Source organism: Diceros bicornis, chromosome 34, assembly GCF_020826845.1.
Source record: "Diceros bicornis minor isolate mBicDic1 chromosome 34, mDicBic1.mat.cur, whole genome shotgun sequence".
Classification (NCBI taxonomy): Eukaryota; Metazoa; Chordata; class Mammalia; order Perissodactyla; family Rhinocerotidae; genus Diceros; species Diceros bicornis.
In genome coordinates, this window is record NC_080773.1 from 15,033,803 (window position 1) to 15,054,395 (window position 20,593).

Sequence of the window (20,593 nt, forward strand, 5' to 3'; positions counted from 1 at the left end):
GAGGTAGGGAGTGAGCAGGTCACCAGGCTGCCAGAGGCGGAAGTATGGGTCCCTTAGCTCCTCTCTTTAAAGTTCAAACTCCTGGACAACGACGAGGGAGGAGGTGGGGAATGGAAGAAGTTACATAACTAGATGGGCAGGCAGGCTCAGGATAAAAGGCCCAGCTCCAGGCTGCAGTGGGGTGGGAGGCAGTCAGAGCGAGACCATGGAGATCAGTGTGCTCCTCCTGCTTGCTCTCCTCTTTGGACTCTTGGTTCTCTTGGTCAGGAGCCGCCCCAAGGCCCAAGGGCACCTCCCGCCAGGACCCCGTCCTCTGCCCTTCTTGGGGAACCTTCTGCAGATGGACAGAAGAGCCCTACTCAAATCCTTCCTGAGGGTGAGATGTAGATGGCCTGGGTCTGAGGGTGGCTCCCTGCCTCCATACTTGGGGATCACTCACCAGAAGGAGGGAGGCATCCTCCCAGGCTCAGGGGTGGGATGTGTGAAGGTTGGTGAGTAAGGGTCATGGAGCTGAAGCATGGTGGATGGTGATCAGACAGGTGTACTTGCCCAGTTGAAAGTGCATGGACACTGTCCCTGGAGCAGGCAGGTGGGCATGAAGAGGTCCTGGCTGTGAGACACAGGTGTAGAAATTCACCTTCCTCCGCCAACCTATCTTGCCTTCCTGGGTGTCTGCTCACCACTGGGTGAGAGAGAAAAAGGGGCAGTAGCACCAATCAAGTATGTTTCTCCTCTGCCAACAAAAGACAGCGAAGACTGGCTCGTGGCAGTGCCAGGACAATGGGGAGATGGCGGGAGAGCAGGACAGAGACCGGATACAGAGTTCTTACCAATAATGAACATTAATACACTATAATAGTAGTTGACATTGTGGAGTATTTACTAGGCTCTGTATCAGTGCTTTCCAGGCATAATTTCATGTTTGATGATCTATTTATTTATTAATAATGTAATCCACACCCATGAACCCACTATCCAATAAAAGATTTGGAACACTAACAGTAACTTCCAGCTGCCCTGTGATCCTCCGTCCAATTTCCCCCAGCATGGCGACCACACTCCCGAGTCTAGTGCTTGTGATCCCTTTGCTTTGAATAGAGAGCATTTTACCACAGATGTGGAGGCCCCAAGTGCATATCTTGTTTTCATTGTCTTTAATGTATCACAAGGGTACCATGCTTTTGTGTAAACTCCTGGAAGTAGTTTCTTCACTCAGAATGAGGTGGCTAGGGTTTATCTGTATTGTGTGGGAATTCATCAGGTCTTATTTACAGCAAGAGGGCTGGGAGAGGTGCTGCTCTCATCTTAGAGGGATGGACAGGGAAGCTCAGCCTGGGGAGGGCACTTGTGCACAGTCACACAGCTGGGACTTCACAGAGGGGAAGCTGGGTCCAGCAAGAGATCTCTTCATCTCCAATGCCCTCGGAGACTGAAGCTGCCTAACAATTGGGGGATCACTAAATCCTTTGTGAATTAGATTGAAGCTGTGGGCTCTCTCCCCTACAAATATCCATACACATTTAACATAATATTTTGAGAGTTCCAGACCCCCTGATTCTCCTCAATAGACCCTCCAAGGAGTCCATGATCCTGCATTACTATGGCATCTTTGTGCAGAGAGACAAAGGGAGAGAGATCTTGAGAGGGAGGGAGGGAGAGGGCAGGGGCTAGTGAGTGTCATGATGGGATGGGTTGAGGATGGTGGCTCTACTCCCCCTCCATTTCCACATATGCTTCCAAATCCATCCAGAATCAGATCAGATGTGGTTTTGTGTTCCAGATTCAACTCTTACTCATTACTCAATTTTTACTTTCGGCTTCCTCGTACGTAAAATGAGATGGTGACCACTAGAACGTATTCCTCCTAAGATTGTTGTGAGGATAAAATCTGATATTGCATAAAGCCTGGTGGATAGCAAGTAAATGGCAGCTACTTCGATCCACTCATTTATTTATTCACTCATACAATAATAATTTACTGGGCACCTTCTGTGTGCTGGGGAGTATTCTAGGCATTGATGACTGGCATTGGACAGGGATACAAAATAAACAAATAAGGAAATATTAGGTAGACAAGAGCTATGATGAAAATAAAGCAGAGTGATATTTTAGAAAGTGGTGGGAGCTACTTTAGATTGAGTGGTGAGGGGAAGGCTCAGTCTTGCCTAGTTTCTGAACAGAGACCCTGAAAGATGCAGGTGGAAGGCATCAGAGAGAGACAGGTGTCGATGCAAGAACTCTGAGACAGGGGGCAAGCTCAGCACATTTGGGGTACAACACAGAGGCTGGATCAAAGTGATCCAAGGGGCGAGTGGGAGGAGAAGACAAAAGGGTGATGGGGCAGCCTTATATAGGGCCGTGTGGTCCACAGTGGAGACTTCAGGTCTTATTCTCAGGTCAGTGGGAGCATTGGAGGTTTTGGAGCAAGTTAGGGATATTAATTAATTTACATTTTAGTGGGATTACTCTGGCTTCGGAGTGGGGTGGGGTAGAGTGGGGTGGGGAATGGTGAAATGATTGTAAGGGGGACAGGAATGAAAGTAGGAAGACCACTGAGGAGGCTTTGCAGAGATCAATGTAAGTTTTAAGTAAACTTAACCTTTTTATGATTTCAAGCCAACTTTTTACTGAAGCTTAACATCACCCTACAAAGTGCACAAATCATAATTGTGCAGCTCAGTGAATTTTCTCAAATGAACATACTCATGTAAATGACATACAGATAAGGAACAACATGGCCTGTCCCCAGAAATCCCCTTCATGTCCTCCTTCCAGTCACTACCCTCTTACTAACCTGACACCATCGATTCGTGTTATCTGTTACTGAACATAATATCAATAGAATTATGACATATGGACTCTTTTGTGTCTAGTTGCTTTCACTCAAAATTATGTCTGTGAATTGCATTCATGCTGTTAGGTGTAGCAGTGTTTTGTTCTTTTCCTTGCTGCATAGTATTCCAGGGCATGAATACACCATTACATTTTATTCTGTATCGATGGTGCTGAACATTTCATTAATAAGGCTTCTACAAGTCTCCTTCTTTATAGTTTTGGTGAATCCACATACACATGTATTTTGTTTGTGAGGAAGATTAGCCCTGAGCTAACATCCAATGCTAATGCACCTCTTTTTTGTGGAGGCAGATTGGCCCTAGGCTAACATCCGTGTCCATGTTCCTCTACTTTATATGAGAGGCCGCCACAGGGTGGCTTGACAAGCGGTGTGTCGGTGTGCACCTGAATCCGACCTGTGAACTCCAGGCCACCTAAGCAGAGTGCCGGCACTTAACCACTACGACGCAGGGCCAGCCCACACATACACTTTTTTGTTGGTCATTTTGCTGAGAGTGAAGTTGCTGAGTCACTGAGTAAACATGCATTCATGATTTCATGAATTCACTCATGAATTTCATGCATTCACTTCAAAATACAGCTGAGGAGTTTCCCAAGCTGCTGTACTGTTGGATGACTTTTCAAATTGCATAATCACCCCCGAGAGGGCTTCAATTTCCCTTCATGTTTACCAAGCAGAGTGTTCGGGGTGCTTCTCTGGGAAAATTGTCGGGAGGCAGACAGCAGGTTGAAGCTGGATCACCAAAAGGATGATTCTTTAGTTGCATTGCCAGGGAGATCTGGCTAGACACAAGGGTATGGGCGAGGGTGATATTAGGAGTATTTAACCCTCTGTACTCTGGAAGGCACCAATCACGCAGACCCTGGCTGGGTGATGGGTTAATCCTTAAGTTGCTGGGTCCTTGGGCGGAGGGTGTGGAGGCAGCACCTAATTATCAGTCTAATGTAAGTCTTTCAATGGTTTAACAACTAAGGTGGTCATAGATGTCCACAGTGACTAACAGAACACTGTGGGCGGGTATGCTTGGCAGCTCCAAGAGAAATATGGGGACGTCTTCACGGTGTACCTGGGGCCAAGGCCTGTGGTCATACTGTGTGGGACAGAGACCATCCGGGAGGCCCTGGTGGACCAATCTGAGGCCTTCTCTGGCCGGGGGAAAATCGCTGTCATTGACCCAGTCGTCCAAGGATATGATAAGGGCCTCAGAAGCACTGAGTAGGGGCAGGATGGAGGATGGGGCTTGGGGAGGTGATTCTGGGAAGGAGGGATAAGGGGTCAAGAGGCACCCAGAGTCTTCTTCCAAATTCTACACCCCCAGGTGTGGTCTTTGCCAACGGGGAACGTTGGAGGACCCTTCACTTATTTTCTCTGGCCGCCATGAAGGACTTCGGGATGGGAAAGCGGAGTGTGGAGGAGCGGATTCAGGAGGAGGCTCAGTGTCTGTTGGAGGAGCTGCGAAATACCAAGGGTGAGCCCTGGGGGACGGGTAGGAAAGAAGGACAGTGAATCAGGAGAGAATGCAGTGCACGGCAACAGAAAGATGGAGGGGTAGACGTGGGCAGAGAAAGAGAGGTGGAGATAGAGAAAGACAGAGCCTGAGAGACCATCAGACTAGGGGGCAGGGGCAGAGAGAGGAGCATGGCGATGGACAGGGATGAGCAGAAGATGGTTACGGGGAGCCAGAAGTGATGTGGGGTATGTAGTGTCGAGAACAACACAAAGACATAGACTAAGAAATTAGCACGCTGTTTACTTGTGTTCAGGGAAACCAATGCATGGATTGATTGCATCTATCAAAGGGAAAAACAGGACTTACATAAAAGAAAGCAGAGAGAGATAAAAGGTAAGTACAGACATTTTGAAAATGATGAACTGAGTTTTCCTTCTGTGGGTGAACTGCTGATGAGCTGGCAGTGAGCAAAGAGGGCAGACGGGTATTCTGCTCTCAGGCAGCTGAATGAGCCATCAAAGAAGCACTTCTGGTTGTTTTTGGATTCTCCTTAACCGGGTGTTTATGAGACACGAAGGTGACAGGGTCCTTTCTTAACCATTTGCACGACATAAGTGTGGAGACTGGGAGGGAGAGGCAGAGGCAGAGACACAGGGAACAAGAGAGGAATAGAGACAGAGGGCTGAGAAGAAAGACATGAAGAAACAGAGTGACACAGAGAGACAGAGAAGGAGACAGAGACAGAGATGGAGGGACCAAGAGAGACATTCAGAGATGAGAGAGTGAAAGAGGCTCGGAGACACAGAAAGAGAAAAGTCAGAGAGAAAGTGAGGCAGAGAAAATTAGAGAGACAGACAGACAGGCTCAGCAAAGAGTCTGCTGGGGAACAAGAGAAGATGGACAAGTGAGACCCAGAGAGAGAGGCTGCACCCACCTGACATTCCCCAGGCTCACAGCCCACCCTCCCTCCAACCGGCCAAGTCTGTCTACACAAACAACAACTAACAGAATGATTCCCAAAGACCAGAGCCTGACAGGTGGGGAGAAGAGATGAAGGGGGAGTGACAGATAAGGGACAAGGGGAGCAGAGGTTTTTAATCTGCGCATGTGATTGATTGAACACCTGCTCTGCACCACCCCTGCCCTGTGGGACTGAACTCTCCCTGCTCCCAGAGTCAGAGCTGGGGCCTGAGCGGGGACCAACCACACAGCCCTGTAGCTGGGCGGCCTGGGTCTGAGTCCTGTTCCCACTGTTGAGTAACTGGGTAACCCTCGTCAAATGACATAACCTCTCTGTCTGCCCATCTATGAAATGGGGGTAACAATAGAACTGCATGTTCGTCACAGGGTTGTGGTAAGAATTAAATGAAATAACATGTGAAGTGCTTACAACAGGGACTGGCATAATATAGGTTAGTGAATGTTAGCTCCTGGTCCTGTTTTCTCCATCATGACTGAGTGATGGAGGACAGTCACACAGAGCTTGGGGCAGCAGCCAAATGCTCAGGCCTTTGAATCTGTGTCCGGTGACTTGTGCCTCCTCCCCCTAGGAGCCCTCCAGGATCCCACCATCTTCTTCCATGCCATCACTGCCAACATCATCTGCTCCATTGTCTTTGGAAAACGCTTCTCCTACAGAGATCCTGAGTTTGGTGGCTCCTAGACTTGTTCTACCAGTCCTTTGTGCTCATCAGCTCCTTCTCCAGCCAGGTCAGGGAGAGGCTGACGTACGGTGGCGATGAGGGGGCATCCGGGGTAGGGGAAAGGAGTGACCTGCTTTGGGGGCCAGAAACGCTGCTTAGGGCAGAAGAAGGGCAGAGACAACAGGGAGAGACAGGGAGTGAGACCTGGAGGAAGGGACAGTCGGTGAGACAGGGACTGAGAGACTGAGAGAAAGAAAGAGGAGTGAAGGGGAGGCAGAAATAGAGAGACACTAAGGAGTAAGGGCTTGGAAGAGAGAGGAGAGAAGAGGGGAGGAAAAGAGAGAAAACAAGACAAAGAAGGGCAGAGACAAAGAGATCCTGAGAAGGAGAGAGTTGAAAAGAGTTTGTGTGTGTGTGTGTGTGTCTGTGTGTCTGTGTGTCTGTGTGTGTTGTGTGTGAGGGAGAGAGAGATTCAATCAGGCTTTCAGGCTCTCTACTCTTCTGTCCCTGCTTCCTCTGAATCTTTGCCTCTATCTTGGCAAAGCCCCTCACTTGAAGAAATTCAAAGATACATGAAAATAAGAAACTGCATTTCTTCATTTTCTCCATTCTCCTCCTGTCTATTTTTTAAAAATGTCTCCCAGATTACAAAGGAATATGCTCCTCTTTTAAAACGAAATAAAGTTTCTCTTTGTCAACTAATCTGGAAATACACCTATTGTATATTAACTAAAAAAATTAAATGGCAGACAGTCTGCCTGCCTATTGTTCTTCACAACGGGTATGTCAGATTCACAGGTAGTACTGTTACAAATTGGAATGGGGTCCAGGGTGAGAGTATGTGTGACAAGCCCAACAGGTGGTTTCAATTATCTCCTCCCTTTGAGGACTGTGGAGAGAGAAAGGACTGTGGAGAGAGAAAAGCCTGCAGGGAGATCCACCAAAATGTTAACAGTAGTTATCTATAGAGCGAGGGATAAGAGGAATTTTACATCAATACATTTCTGCATTTTTTGAAACTATTTGCAAGAAGTTAGGTATTCCATTTATCATCAGAAAAAATAATACAAATATGCTACAAAATAAATAGTCCTAAGTCGCCAGTAGGCTCATCTTGTGTAAACATCCTGTTATCAATGTCTGACACAGCAAGGGAGATGCAAGAGGTGGAAAGAGTCAGAGAGGGTTTTGAGCAAAACAGGTAAACTGGCTGAGGTGGGTAGGAGAAGCCCAGAGAGCTGATGCGAATGGGAGACACACAGAGATAAGGAGAGGTGGAACAGAGACGGAGAGTGGGGCAGAGACCAACAAAAAGACAGGAGGATGAGAGAGGAAGATGCAGACAGAGAAAAATATGAGAGGAAAAGTTCCAAGAGGAGAGAAGTCAAGATGGCAGCGTAAGCAGAGTCTGAACTCACCTCCTGCCTCGGACACAGCCAATTTACAACTACTCGTGGAAAAGTTACCCCTGAGCGAGAACTGAAGACTGGATAAGAGGAACTCCTGCAACAAAGGACAAGCCTAATTGAGGTGGAAGAGGCAGAAAATCCCTTCTGGAGAGGAAAAACGCCACCTTCCCAAGCCGCAGTGCTTCACGGCGGCCCAGGAGCAGCAAAAAGATACGTAATCCTCCCTGGAGGAGTGGGGCCCTGAGCTGGGAGGGCTCCCACTGTAGGCATTTTGTGGACCCAGCACAATCGAGAAGAGTGGCAAAATATCTGACTTTGCCTGCTACTAAAACATTGGGCAGTACCCCCAGAAAAGATGGTTCACAAAGAAATTAAAACTGGCTCTTAAAGGGCCCATGCACAAACTCACCGTTTCAGAAAGCAACCTAAAATCACCAGGAAGAAAGGTGCACAGTGCTTTGGGGAGAAGAGATTCACCTGATAGGCTCTAAGTGCATCGAGGTGAGAGGTGAGACCTCTCCAGGGACATTGGCGGCGGCCAATGTTGTGGCCTGGTGTGGGCGTGTTGACACAGACACAATTGGAGTTCTCCCTGGGGCCTGCTAGCCCAGGGTCCGCCTCACCCACTGGAACACCAATTTAATCCAGCTTGGCCAGGGCAGGCAGCCTACTCTAGGGAATGGCACGACACAACAACAAGCCCTCAGGCAACTTCTGGGCCTGCATAGATTGGTGACTAGATTCTCTGCAGCATGGAGACTGAGCCCACTTCAGTGGGGCAGGGCGCACACAAGGAGCCGAGGAGAGAGTCTGGGGTGGTGCTGGAGTGTATGGGGCAAATGCCGTGGAGAGACTGAGTCCATTTCAGGAGGTCAGGGCACGCACATGGGGCAGGACTCTGTTGACTGTGTGTGTGGACCTGTGGGCAGCAGGGCTTGTCAGCTGAAGAAGACTTGTGCTTCTCAAAGACCCATATAGGGGGTTTGCCACAACTTCCAAACCCTGAAAGAGTTGGGTGCTGCCATGCCTGAGGCAAGACCCACACAGCTGCAATCCTCAGAGAGCTGACAAGAGACCTAAAGGCTGGAGGCTTATAACAGTTGTAAGCCTATGAGCCTAACAACCTGCAATGATGGGGGCCTACTCACTTAAAAGAAATACAGCAACACAATGTGGTATTAGAACATGAAGCCATAAGTGCTGGAGCTCCCCACACCTGATAAAGAGACTGAAGGGCCCACAACAACTACAAGCAGCTGAGAATTACAACAGCTGGCCAGGAGCATAACTCAGCCTCCCTGGGTGCCTACAGGGAGAGCAAACACGGCACAACAGAAAGACACATGTAGCCCACATAGGGGTCACTCCTGGAACATTGAGAACTGAGGGAAGCACACTGCAGGACTCCTAAGGCATCACTTATATAAGGTCACGTATCCAAGAACAGGAGACGTAGCTGACCTACCTAATACCTAGACACAAGCACAGGGAAAGAGGCAAAATGAGGCAAAAGAATACATTCCAAGTCAGGGAACAGGACAAAACCCCAGAAAGGAACTAAGTGAAACAGAAATGAGCAACCTACCTGACAGAGAGTTCAAACAAAGAGTGTTAAGGATGCTCACTGATCTGGGGAGAAGAATAGATGAACTCAGTGAGAATGTCAACAAACAAATGGAAGATATAAAAAAAGAACCAATTAGAAATGAAGAATATCATACTGGAAATGAAAAATTCACTAGAGGAACTCAAAAGCAGCATAGAGGATACAGAAGAACAGATCTGCAAGCTGGACAAAAGACTAGAAGAAATAACCCAAGCTGAAGAGATAAAAGAAAAAAGAATAAAAAAGAGTGAGGACAGTCTAAGGAACCTCTAGGAAAACAGCAAGCACACAAACATCCGTGTTATAGGTTTCCCAGAAGGAGAAGAGCGAGACAAGGGGGCAGAGAATCTATTTGAAGAAATAATAGATGAAAACTTCCCTAACCTAAGGAAGGAAACAGACATCCAGGTACAAGAAGCACAGAGAGCCCCAAACAAGATAAACCCAAAGAGGCCCACACCAAGACACATCATAATCAAAATGTCCAGAATTAAAGAGAAAGAGAGAATCATGGAAGCCGCAAGAGAAAGTCAAGTTACATACAAAGGAAACCCCATAAGGCTATCAGCTGACTTCTCAGAAGAAACCTTACAGGCTAGAAGAGAGTGGCACGATATATTTAAAGTGCTAAAAGGAAAAAACTTACAGCCAAGAATACTCTACCCAGCAAGGTTATCATTCAAAATGGAAGGAGAGAGAAAAAGTTTCCCAGACGAGCAAAACTTAAAGGAGTTTGTCACCAAGAAACCAGTACTACAAGAAATGTTAAAGGGGAAGATTTAAGGGGAAAAGAGAAGACAATAAAGAGGAAAAATTATCTATTTCCATGATAAGAGAGTAATGGATACAAAGCACAAAAATGAGGTTAGATATGATATCAAAAACATAAAATGAGGGAGGAGGGGAGTTAAAGAGTAGAGCTTTCAGACAGCGGTCAAACTAAAGAGACCATCAATTCTGTATAGTAGAAGAAAGGAGCAGAGAAGCACTACTGAAACACTGAGAAAAAAAAAGTTAAAAAATGGAAGTAAGTCTATACTTATCAATAGCTACTTTAAACATCAATGACTAAATGCTCCAATTAAAAGGCATAGGGTGGTTGATTGGATGAAAAAACTGCATACAAGAGACACATTTCAGACCTAAAGACACTACAAACTGAAGGTGAAGGGATGGAAAAAGATACTCCACGCAAATGGCAATGAAAAGAAAGCTGGGGTAGCAGTACTCATATCAGACAAAATAGACTTTAAAACAAAAACTGTAAAAAGAGACAAGCGCATTACATAATGATCAAGGGAACAATCCAACAAGAGGATATAACACTTGTAAATACCTACGCACCCAATGTAGGAGCACCTAAATATATAAAGCAATTATTAACAGACATAAAAACAGATATAGACAGTAACACAGTAATAGTAGGGGTCTTTAATACTCCACTTACACCAAAGGATAGATCATCCAAACAGAAGATCAATAAGGAAAGATTGGCCTTAAATGACATACTAGAACAGATGGACCTAGTAGATATATACAGAAAATTCCATCCAAAAACCGAAGAATACACGTTCTTTTCAAACGCACATGGAACATTCTCCAGGATTGATCACATATTAGACCACAAAACAAGTCTACATAAATTTAAGAAGATTGAAATAATACCAAGCATCTTTTCTGACCACAATGGTATGAAACTAGAAATCAACTATAGGAAGAAAATCAGAAAAGCCACAAATACGTGGAGATTAAACAAAATGCTACTGAAGAACAATTGGGTCGACAGAGAAATGAAAAAGTACCTGGAGACAAATGAAAATGAAAATACGACATGCCAGAATTTATGGGATACAGCAAAAGTGGTTCTAAGAGAGAAGTTTATAGCAATGCAGGCCTACCTCAGAAAACAAGAAAAATCTCAAATAAACAATCTAACAAAGCACCTAAAGGAACTGGAAAAGGAAGAACAAGCAAAGCCCAAAATCAGTAGAAGGGAAATAATAAAAATCAGAGCAGAAATAAATGAAATAGAGACTAAAAAAATTAATAAAATCAAGATCTGGTTCTTTGAAAAGGTAAAAAAAAAATTGACAAACTTTTAGCTAGACTCACCAAGAAAAAAAGAGAGAAGGCTCAAATAAGTAAAATCAGAAATGAAAGAGAAGAAATTACAATTGACACCTCAGAAATACAAAAGATTATAAGAGAATACTGTGAAAAGCTATATGCCAACAAATTTGACAATATGGAAGAAATAGATAAATTCTTAGAATCATACAACCTTCCAAAACTGGATCAAGAAGAAATAGAGAATTTGAATAGACCAATCACCAGTAAGGAGATCGAAACAGTAATCAAAAACCTCCCCAAAAACGAAAGTCCAGAACCAGACGGCTTCCATGGTGAATTCTACAAAACATTCAACGAAGACTTAATATCTATCCTTCTCAAACTCTTCCAAAATATTGAAGAGGGGAGGAAGCTCCCTAACTCATTCTATGAAGCTGACATTACCCTGATACCAAAACCAGACAAGGACAACACAAAAAAAAAGAAAATTACAGGCCAATATCACTGATGAACATCGATGCAAAAATCCTCAACAAAATACTAACAAATCACATACAACAATACATTAAAAAAATTATACACCATGCTCAAGTGGGATTTATTCCGGGAATGCAGGGATGGTTCAACATTCGCAAATCAATCAATGTAATACACCACATTAATAAAATGAAGAATAAAAATCACAGGATCATTTCAGCAGATGCAGAGAAAGCATTTGACAAGATACAGTATCCATTTATGATAAAAACTCTGAATAAAATGGGTATAGAAGGAAAGTACCTCAACATAATAAAGGCCATATATGACAAACCCACAGCTAATATCATCCTCAATGGTGAAAAACTGAAAGTTATCCCTCTAAGAACAGGAACCAGACAAGGATGCCCAATCACAGCACTCCTATTTAACATAGTACTGGAAGTCCTAGCCAGAGCAATCAGGCAAGAAAAAGAAATAAAATGGATCCAAATTGGAAAGAAAGAAGTGAAACTCTCACTATTTGCAGATGACATGATTTTGTACATAGAAAACCCTAAAGAATCCACCAGAAAACTTTTAGAAGTAATAAACAAATACGGTAAATTTGCAGGATAAAAAATCAACATACAAAAATCAGTTGCATTTCTATACACTAACAATGAAGTAGCAGAAAGAGAAATTAAGAATACCATCCCGTTTACAATTGCAACAAAAAAAATAAAATACCTAAGAATAAACTTAACCACAGAGGTAAAAGATCTGTACACTGAAAACTATAAAACATTGCTAAAAGAAATTGGAGACACAAAGAAATGGAAAGATAGTCTGTGCTCTTGCATTGGAAGAATTAACATAGTTAAGATGTCCATACTTTCTAAAGCAATCCATAGATTCAATGCAATCCGTATCAAAGTTCCAACAACATTTTTCACAGAAATAGAAGAATCCTAAAATTTATATGGACCAACAAAAGACCCCGAATAGGTAAAGGAATCCTGAGAAAAAAGAACAAAGCTGGAGGTACCACACTCCCTGATTTCAAAATATACTACAAAGCTACAGTAACCAAAACAGCATGGTACTGGCACAAGAACAGACACACAGATCAATGGAATAGAATTGAAAGCCCAGAAATAAACCCACACATCTATGGACAGCTAATCTTCAACAAAGGAGCCAAGAACATACGATGGAGAAAAGAAAGTCTCTTCAACAAATGGTGTTGGGAAAACTGGACAGCCACATGCAAAAAAATGAAAGTAGACCATTGCCTTACACCATACACAAAAATTAACTCAAAATGTATTAAAGACTTGAATGTAAGACCTGAACCTATGAAGCTTCTAGAAGAAAACTGAGACAGTACGCTCTTCGACATCGGTCTTAGCAACATATTTTCAAGCACCATGTCTGACCAGGCAAGAGAAACAATAGAAAAAATAAACAAATGGGACTACATCAAACTAAAAAGCTTCTGCACAGCAAAGGAAACCATCAACAAATGAAAAGACAACCTAAGAATTGGGAGAAGATATTTGCAAACCATACATCTGATAAGGGGATAAACTCCAAAATATATAAAGAACTCATGCATCTCAACAACAAAAAAACTAACAACCCAATTTAAAAATGGGCAAAAGACCTGAACAGACATTTCTCCAAGAAAGATATACACATGGCCAACAGGCACATGAAAAGATGTTTAGCATCATTAATTATCAGGGAAATGCAAATCAAAACTGCAATGAGATATCACCTCACGCCCGTCAGAATGGCTATAATTAACAAGACAGGAAACAACAAGTGTTAGAGAGGCTGTGGAAAGAAGGGAACTCTCATACACTGCTGGTGGGAGTGCAAACTGGTGCAGCCACTGTGGAAAACAGTGTGGAGATTCCTCAAAATATTAAGGAGAGAACTACCATATGATCCAGCTATTCCATTGTTGGGTATTTATCCAAAGAACTTGAAAATACCAATGCGTAAACATGCATGAACCCCTGTGTTCATTGCAGCGTTATTCACAATAGCCAAGACTTGGAAGGAACCTAAGTGCCCATCAAGGGTCGAATGGATAAAGAAGATGTGGAATATATACACAATGGAATACTACTCAGCCAATGATGAAATCTAGCCATTTGTGACTACATGGATGGACATTGAAGGTATTATGCAAAGTGAAATAAGTCAGAGGGAGAAGGTCAAATACCGTATGATTTCCTTCATTAAGTAGTAGATAATAACAACAACACACAAACACACAGAGGCAGAGATGGGATTGGTGGTTACTAGAGGGGAAAGGGGGAGGGTGGAGGGCGAAAGGGATAATTCGGCACATGTGTCTGGTGATGGGTTGTAATTAGTATTTGGGTGGTGAATATGATGTAATCTATGCAGAAATAGAAGTGTAATGATGTACACCTGAAATTTATACAATGTTATAAACCAATGTTACTGCAATAAACAAAAAATTTAAAAAAAAAGAAGAGAAAAGAAAAGTTCCAAGGAGACATAGAATCAATTAGTGAGGGACTCAGGTACAGAGAGAGAGAGAGAGGGAGGATTTCCCTCAGAGGTATTAGGGTCCAGCAGAGCTGCCACTCCTTGTGACTGGCTCTCTCAGCCCCAGGAGGACCTCACATCCCCTTCTCTACCTCCTGCCTCAGGTGTTTGAGCTCTTCCCCGACTTCCTGAAGCACTTTCCTGGCACACACATGCAAATCTACAAAAACCTGCAGGAAATCAACACCTTCATTGCCCACAGTGTGGAGAAGCACCATGAAACCCTGGACCCCAGCAGTCCCCAGGACCTCATTGATACCTACCTGCTCAACATGGACAAAGTGGGGTTTGGGAGAGGGTAGTTGGAAGGGAGAGGAGGGAGGAAAAATGGGGGGGTGAGAAGAAGGGAGAGAAAAGTGGCAGAGTGTGGGGAAGTGGGTGAGGGAAGAACAGAGGATGAGGAGGGGAGACTAGGAAAAGGGAGGGGAGATGCGGGAGGGAACGGAGGGGAACATGAAAGGAAGGAGAAAGTAGGGAGGAGAGAAGAGAGAGGGAGAGATTCTGTAAATACAGGACAAGGGACAAAAATACAGCAACAGGTGAAAAGACCCACAGAGGCAGAAAGAGCCTGGGAGAGGAAGAGAGACAAACACATCAAAGAGACAGAGACAGAGATTGAAACAGAGCCAGACAGAGTGAAGAGAGACTGAGAGAGACAGAGATATATAGTTGGACCGACAGAGGATAGAGGAAAGTAAAATAAGCCAGACGGTATGAGAGACCCAGAAACAGGTGGAGGGCACCCCAAGAGAGGTGTGTGGGGTGAGGCTCCAGCATCCTGTGATATGAGCCCTATCCCTTGGACCCAGGAGAAGTCTGACCCCAACAGCGAGTTCCACCAGCAGAACCTCATCATCAATGTGCTCTCGCTCTTCTTTGCTGGCACTGAGACCACCAGCACCACTCTCTGCTATGCATTCCTGCTCATGCTCAAATACCCCACATCACAGGTGGGCGGGCTGGGGACAGCCAATCAAGGGAGATCTGACCCCTCTTGGAATGCAGAGTGAGGCTACGGTTCCTTCCTGAATGAGAGAGGGCACTTTCCCCTCTTGTACCTGGATCACTGCAGGTTTTGAAGGAGCCCCCAACTAGGATAGCCCTGTTGGTGGATGGATGAACGAATATGGCTATCTGTTCTCCCACTGTTTTCTCTGATCAATTAAAGATCAACTCATCCATGCAACCTTCCATCCACCCATCCATCCACCCACCCATCCATCCATCCATTCATTAGTCTGTCCTTTTATTCATTAATTAACCTGTATACTCAGATTCTTTTGTCAATAATTTATCCAAAAACATATACTTACATCGTTTATTTGGATTAATTGATTCCTCTGTTGATCTTTTGAAGCAGTGATTTACTGAATGAACTATTTGTCATTGATTCATTGGCCCATTCCTTCATTCATGCATCCATTTGTGCTTCTATGAGCTAGGTCTCATTCCTTAATCCTTCCAGCATTCGGTCTTTCAAGTCATACTTCATCCATCTATTCCTTCATTTATCCATGTAATAATTCAGTCATTTATTCATCCTTGATTTATTCATCTGTCATTCAATCCATCCATCTATTTATTCCTTTATTTACTCATTCCCTCACTAATTTATTCATTCAATTATTCCTCGATAAATCTGGCCATTCATCCATTCATGTGATTTATTTGTCCATGAAACATTTGTTAATTAAGGATTCATTAATTCATCTATTGATTGATAAGTAAATATTTCCCATCCATACATTCATTAACGTTCTTCTATTCATCAATCCTTCCACTCATGAATTGATCCATAGGTTGGCTGATTGCTGTATTCATTTATTTATCCACTTGTCCATGGGTTAATCTATTTGTCTATGTCACTGTTACATTCCTGAGCACCTAGCACAGTGCCTCATCTATCATACATATACAAGAAATATTAGTTCATTTTTCTACTCGGAGAATTTTGACAGGATCATAGCCTAGAGTTGCTAATGTGAAATTCAATGCAAAATGTGACACCTGTGGGTATATGTGTGTCTGTGGTTACCTGTGCTGTGGGCAGAGAATCCATAACATTAACTAGATTTCAACAAGTGAGAATTCTTGTTGCTTCTTCCCTCCTCCCCCACTCTAAGCTGCTTGCTCTCAGGGAGGTCAATAACCTAATAACCTAACCCTTTACCACAGGTGTTTCCTGGCTCACTGGCCGATAGAGCAGAGTCCCTGCTGAAATACCTCTTTGAAATGAGGTTCACTGGTCCCTCTCTTCTGTGCAGAGAGAGTCCACAAGGAGATTGATCAGGTGGTTGGCTCACATTGCCCTCCAGGCTTGATGACAGAGCCAAAATGCCATACACTGATGCAGTCATTCACAAGATTCAGAGATTCTTGGACCTCATCCCCCTTGGCGTGCCCCATGTGGTCACCAAAGACACTTACTTCTGAGGGTACATCATCCCCAAGGTGAGGCCGCCTGGGATCCAGCATACCTCCAGAGTGAGCATCCTGGGTTCTTGTCAAATCCAAACTTGACCTACTGTTGGTGTTATCACTACGATCCTCTTGTTTTGTTTTTAGGGGTGGAGTGGGGAAGGGGATAGCAATGTCTTGGATCTTACGACCCTCCCTCAGGGCACTGAAGTATATCCCATCCTGAGCTCTGCTCTCCATGACCCACGTTACTTTGAAAAACCAGACCCCTTCAACCCTGACCACTTTCTGGATGCCAGTGGGGCACTGAAGGAGAATGATGCATTTATACCCTTCTCCACAGGTGAGCTGGACCCACACTCCATTTCCTAGACACCAGAGTGCAGGTGCCATCCACTCCTTGGGACAATCAAGGAGAGGTCTTTGTTTATTGAGCAACGAATATATACCAGTTGCTTTACCTGCATTAACGCACGCCATCTTGATTACAACCCTACAGGGGGCTGGAGAAGTGAGATCATGTCCCAAAGGCACATCTTGGTAAGCTTGACCCTGGGAAATTATTTTAACCTCTCCACATCTTCATGTGTAAAATTTCTGTTGAGCATTGCTCTGAGCTCAATGCTCTGTTTGGCTGAAGATAATACATTTGACAAGTCACATAGAGACACAGTCCCTGCCCCAGGAAACTTGCTGTCCAGCAGGGGAGATGGGCATTCATCGTATGGTCACAACATAATAGCTAACATAATGAATTAATGTTTGAATGTGCTTATAGTGGCTTAACAAAAAGTAAGTGCTCATAGGGGCAATTAGCATTATAATTAGTCGTAATTGTGATAAGTGCTCTGAAGGGGGCTCTGGGAGCAGAAAATAGGAAGTATTGACAACTCTTGGTAGATTGGTGTGGAAAAGTTTACCTGAAGAACCAGCTTCTAAGCAAAGACTTCATGTTTGTGCATCAACCAGCTACTGGAGAGTGTTTAGGGCAGAGGGAACAACAAGGGAAAAACCTAAAGGTGGAGACAGTGTGAGCATTGAGAAACTAGAAGAACACAGGCAGCCTGGGGTGTGGATTACAGAAGGGGAGAAGGGTGAGGAGCTCAACTGGAAGGCCTTGAATGTTGGGGGGAATTTAGATTTATCCTGCTGGCACAGGGAAGACAGGGAGGGTCTTGACATGCTCTGATGTGTCTCTATCCCAGTTCTCCACTCTTTGGCCCCATCCAGAGAAAACCTCTAGTCCCAGAGTCCTCTTCCTTTAGTAGAAAGGAAAGCCCAGAGAAACTAAGCCTTAGTCTTGAGACCCATCAGTGACTTCATTGACCCAGGGCCTGGGCTCTGCCCTGTGCAATGGCCTCCTCCCTCACTTCATCTTAAGTGAGATTTGAGGGCCATGTGGTGGGGTGAGAGTCAATTATCCATTCAATAGTCCTGTGCTATGTTTAGAGAGAGACAGAGAGGTGAGGAAGTATCAACAGAGACAGACAGATAAGGATAGAGTGAGTGAGAAACAGAGAGAGACACAGAGGGAGATAGAGACAGGGGAGACAGTGGTGGAAAGAGACACAGAGTGGACATGAGACAATAGAGGGAGGAGCAGAGAGAGAGAGAAGGAGAAGAAGGAGGGAGGAGGAGGAGAGAGAAGGAGGGACAGGGGCAAGAAGAGGAAGTGAAACAGAAGAGAGAGAGAAAAAAGAGAGTGACGTAAGCAGAGAAGAAGAAACAGTAAAGGAGAAAAAAAGGATCTGTAGAGGGAGATGAGAAATGAGAGAGAGTGAGTTGCAGACAGAATCAGATCCAAATACACAGAGACAAGGAGGTAAACAAGACGGAAGAAAGCAGAAAAAGAAGAGACAAAGAGAAGAGACACAGAGAAACAGTGCCTGACAGGAGGCACAGACAGAGAAAAAGACCAGCCCAGACTGCCATGGGCAGAAGGAAAGACAAGACAAGCCAAAAACGTGTTAGAGCCACAGGAATACCAAAGCATGTCCAATGAAGAGTCCCAGCGATGGGGAGGATGGAGTGGGAGGGAGATAACAGGTCGTCAGGCTGTTCTGGAAAGAGCTAGGTCCCAGAACCAGTTATAGGAGAAGAAGCAGCCTGGAGCCCCGCCCTGAGTATTTCTAAGCTCACATCTCCTAACTTCTGGAAGTTCCAGAAAGACGTGGACCCTTCCCCAGATAGCTCCACATGGGCACAATCTCGATCAACTTGAAAGGTCTAGCAAATCCCTGGAAATCCATCCTTGACATGACCTTCCATGGTTGTCAGCTTGCAGGTGATGATCCACGGACGTTAAGGAGGAGGCTCTCAGTGTCTCTGCCTGAGTTTTCAGCTCCTTTTTCCTCATTTCTCTCCAAGCCCATGGTTTATAACCTACTGGGGGGAGGGGGTCCTCACACATCTGAGAATCTGATGGAAGCCATACAGTCCCATGGCAAGTTTGCATCACTCTCATTCACAATTTTACGTACAATCTGGGAATTTTTCAGAACTCTTGAAGTGTGTGGCTCTCAGGCTGAGACAAAAAGGCATCCCAGAGATACATACTCACACACAGTGCCAGAGACACACCCCACACACACTCAGAAACAAATACAAAGCACTAACTACATTTATAGGATCCTAAATAGGGGCCAGAATAGAATTCAAAGAATTTTTATAGATATTATTGGTTTACCCTCACAATAGCTCTATGAGATAGCTAGCATTCTCCCCATGTTAGAAATGAAGGACGTTAAAAATGTTATGTCAGAAATAGGCACACACCTACATGTGGAGGCAGACGTGCACGCACACACACACACACGCACCTAACCAGGAGTGTGGCTTTAGATTCTGTGGGGCCACTGAACCCTTTGGAAATCTAACAGAAGCTACAAACTCTCTCCTGGAAAAATATGCAAGGCACACTCAGCAAAGATTCGCACCTGGATTCACAGGGTTTGGGAACCCCCTAAAAATCCACCCTGGATTGCAGGTTAAAGGCCAACCTCATGCCAATCTGTTGCAATGGAGACAGTTGTCTGGGCTTTGGGATATGACAGGGCAAAGAATGTGCAGCTACCCCGTGCCCCCATTGATCATCATCTATGCCCACAGGAAAGCGCATTTGTCTTGGCGAAGGCATCGCTCATATGGAATTATTCGTCATCTTCACCACCATCCTCCAGAACTTCTCCGTGGCCCCTGAGGACATCGACCTCACACCCCGGGAGAGTGGTGTGGGCAAACTGCCCCCAGTGTATCAGATCAGCTTCCTGCCCCACCGAGGGTGCTGAGGAAGGGGGTCTAAGGATTCCAGGGTCATGAAGTATCCCCATCTCTGCAGAGAATGGCCTCTGATTCTCTCCATGTCTTCCCACCTCAGAGAGACCCACTGCAAGCTCGTATCCTTCCCCTCCTCAATTGCCGCCTCTGTGGGAAAGTCATTTCTTCGGTCTCACCTCCTCTGTCATGCCAAAGCTCTTCTAAAGACTCAAGGAGTTGTTTTCCTTTCCTCTATTAATAGAACTCCAGAAGTGGTGTATATATAGAAACAGGAGCTAAAAGTGTAAACCTGGCTCAGGGTCTCTGCAGTTCCACCTCCCAGGCCCCACAGCTCACCCTGAGGGGCTTCTCCCTTCCCCAGAACAACCACAGCCTCCACTTATCAACTCCTTGTGCTCCACGATCTGTGCATACATGACATGACTACACTAGAATCCTATCCCATTAGCCCCTGTGGTGGGTGCAATGATCATGCCCATTTTACAGGTGAGTAAACAGAGGGCAGGCAGCGACATCAGTTGTCTGAGGTCACACGGCTAGCGAGTGGGGCACAGGATTCACACTGTCTGCCTGGATCTAGAACTCAAACTCTTCACCACAGCTCCTTCTCCCCAATATACATTTTAAAATTAAGATGAAATCCACACAACTTAAAATTAACTATTTTAAAATGTGTAATGTAGTGGCATTTGGTTCATTCACAATGTTGTGCATCCACCACCACTATCTAGTTCCAAACATTTTCATCACACAGGAGAAAACCCCACACCCATTAGAGGTCACTCCCCATTCCCCTTCCCCTCAGTCCCTGGCAAACACCAG

At 44.8% G+C, this 20,593-nt stretch overlaps 1 pseudogene; it reads left to right on the top strand.

Moving 5' to 3' along the window:
- Positions 1 to 205: 205 nt before the first annotated feature.
- LOC131396876 (cytochrome P450 2B11-like) lies at positions 206 to 19,859 on the top strand (annotated as a pseudogene).
- The last annotated feature ends 734 nt before the right edge of the window (positions 19,860 to 20,593 follow it).